At 36.4% G+C, this 3,262-nt stretch overlaps 1 non-coding gene across 1 annotated transcript; it reads right to left on the bottom strand.

Annotated features, from left to right (window-relative positions):
- Positions 1-2,476: 2,476 nt before the first annotated feature.
- On the bottom strand, positions 2,477-2,548 carry TRNAE-CUC. The gene has a single exon. It is a non-coding gene; the product is annotated as a tRNA-Glu (tRNA).
- Between the last annotated feature and the right edge of the window lie 714 nt (positions 2,549-3,262).

Below are 3,262 nucleotides of genomic sequence, written 5' to 3'. Positions count from 1 at the left end.
GGCGAATCCAAGGTTTATAAATGCAGATTCGAGTGAGATACTTGAACTATTCTCTTAATCAAGAGGTTAGCACAGGCCTGTATGAGATTTTTGCACGCTGGCTATGCTCTTTGGCAAAATTAAGTTGACCATTGAAAAAATACTTTCTCTGAGGGGCCTACGGCTTACCAGCTTTGCTTCTCTGTGGACTTCTCTACACTGTTAAAAAACATGATTTTACAGAAAAATAAAAGAAGATTCTGCGGAAAGCAATCACAGAATCATTCTGCAAATTCCTAAAACATGCAGGAATTTTTCTGCAATTTAACAGAACAGGTCTGTTTAAAAATGGGACAAGGGTGTTTTATTAAAGGAAATTTGTAAGGTTCCATACACCAAATACCAATTTCCTGTAAGATTACGCAATCTGGTAAGATTACAGGTGTTCTCGAGACTCTGCTGCAGGAACTTCTTTTATTTTAAGGATAAATTTTCTAACAGTGTATAAGCATAATCCCCCTTTTTTAGATTACAATACTGATATACTTATTCCATGTTAATTGTTTTTGTATTACATGTTTTGTTCTTTATGTTTACTTTGCTCAAGTTACATTCATTTTGTATTCATTTTTTGGAAATGAGAAAACTAAACTGAACTTTAATACCAAGTGAATCAAACTACGTGCCCACGTTGCTAGCCCACGAGCTTCATGCTTATCCCAAGCCGGATCTTCTAAAGTTCACCCCCTATCAAAACGGATATCGGATACTGAACTTTCCGATCTCGGGCCAATTTTCCCCCTCACATTCATATTTTACTCATTTTAAAGATGCGAATATGATTTGCAGAGTTCAACTTCAAGTTGCTATGGATAAAGAAATCCGGCAAAGGTTAATACACGGACGTACGTGACTGGACTTGGTTGTTTTCTCAATTTGAAAAAAAAAAAATATTTTTCGCAGATGTTCAATATAATGTTTTGTTGTTTATCAATTAAAGAAAAATGAGAGAAAGCATTAAAGGGGGACGAACAAATAGAAATGAATTTGAAACCATTTAAACGAGCTAGACACTAGCTTCATAAAGATGTTAGGAAAACAAAACAGATTGTGCTTTTTCCTTTTTATCTTAATAACTCATTTGCACCAAGAAATGCCTATTTGCACCAAGAAATGCCTATTTGCACCCACAAAATATGACATCGTACATCTTATAATGTGCATCAATTCTTGCTATTAAATGGTGCAAATTTGTCTACTACTAAGGAAGGAATACAACTCTGCACCAAAGGTGTTGCACATTGTCTTCTTCGTGTGCTGAGTTAAAGAATGAAACCTTTGGAACAATATAGCTTGTGTGAAAACAGAAAAATCAAGGAAACAGATCAACGAGAGTTTGAGAAAAATTGGGCAAATAATGAGAAAGTTATGAGCATTTGAATATTGTGATCACTAATGCTAGGGAGATCCTCAAATTGGCAATGCGACAAAGATGTGTGATGTCACCTGTGAACAACTCTCCCCATTACTTTAGAATATATTTCATTTAAATTGCCTCTTTTATCACATCTATCAGTCATGTCAGGAGAACATGTATTCTTTCTATAGGAGGGTATGTAATACAGATTTTTAAAGAATACACCGTGGATGAAGAGTTTGTATCAGCATAAGAAAAAGCAAAAAGATACATTTTGAGGGTATTTGAGGTTTGAGGGAGGTTTGAGGTATAGTCTATCAAAGGGAAAGTTGTCCACATGTGACATCACACATCCTTGTCGCATTGCCAATAGGAGGATCTCCATAGCATTAGTGATTGCAATATTCAAATGCTCATAACTATCTCATTATTTGTCCAATTTTTCTCAAACTTTCTTTGTTCTTATTCTTTGATTTTTCTGTTTCGACACAAGCCTACTTATTCCAAAAGTTCCATAACCCCTTTAAGGAGATTGTCTTTCAAATGACAGAATGAGCAAGATATGCACCATTTTCGCTCAGGGCGCAATATTGCACCTACAAAGTTGCAACCCATGCAGAATATGCACCTTTAACTTTTTAATGAATCATTGTCAGACTGTAGTGGTATTTATCTTAGAAATGTCAGCATTTCGGAAGAATTTATTTCCAGAATAATTCCCAACAACTTCGATATAATACATCTCTCATTCCTTTTCATGTCATATGTTTATGACGTCATATACCGATCTTCTCACGTGCTACCATGTCATTGCAATCCAAACCTTCATAAATACCGATTTGATAACATTGCAAAAAAAATGTTATTAACCTGAACTGCTGACAGAGAAACGACGGTTGATGTTTTTGAAAAAGTGTATTTCCCGACAAGATGTTAAAAGAGAAGCTATTCATACTTGTGAGTCTATATCAGACAGCCAGGACTGCTTTTAATCAAGTATGGTTTATAATCAGTGAAGGTGAAAAATTACGAGTGAATCTGAAGAAAACTGCAAAAAAATTAAAGAGGAAAAATGTTGCATTCCCACACCGGGAATCGAACCCGGGCCACGGCGGTGAGAGCGCCGGATCCTAACCACTAGACCATATGGGATTTCACGCTCATGGTCGTTGGTATGACTTATTTGAACAATGAGATGCGCTAGAGGGACAGGGCCTGACAAATTAACTATCTGTGGTTGGAAAAATAGCGAAAAGAGAAACATCGAAGAAAGAAAAAAATAGGAGGGAAAGGAAGAGAAAAATAATAGAAGAGGATCCACATTTGATGATTTAATACAACATACAAATTTAAAAAAAATGTATAAGTCATAGATATTATCCCCCACATAATTTAATTAAGAAAAAAATATGGGTCCTTTTGATTAATATTGACACCTCCCCTGTTTGCAACCCTCCTCCTCTCTCGTCTCTTTCTTTTCAATTTTCTTTTATTCTTCCATTTCTCGCTCTTCCCCTCCCACACGCCCTTGCCTCTCTCTTCTTCTCTTCTTTCTTTCTTTCTTTCTTTATTTCTTTCTTTCTTCTTTCTTTCTTTCTTTCTTTCTCTCTCTCTCTATTTCTCCTACTTTCTCCTTTTATTCCTCTCCAAATTCTTTGTTCGATCGTTTGAATTTAAATCTAAATCTTGGACCCGTTTCAGATCAACTCAAATTGCCCATCATCCCATTGATTGAATCCCTCCTGCTGCCCCCCCCCCCCCCCGTATTCCGTCTGGATTTAATCCCCGCCAAGACAAACTTCACAAACCAGTCTAATCCAAGAGGGTTACGATCCGATGATACAACGCAGTGGATTTAGCAGACGA

This window comes from Lytechinus variegatus, chromosome 16, assembly GCF_018143015.1.
Source record: "Lytechinus variegatus isolate NC3 chromosome 16, Lvar_3.0, whole genome shotgun sequence".
Classification (NCBI taxonomy): Eukaryota; Metazoa; Echinodermata; class Echinoidea; order Temnopleuroida; family Toxopneustidae; genus Lytechinus; species Lytechinus variegatus.
The sequence above is the reverse complement of the archived record's forward strand: the minus strand, read 5'-3'. Positions and strand labels throughout refer to the sequence as shown.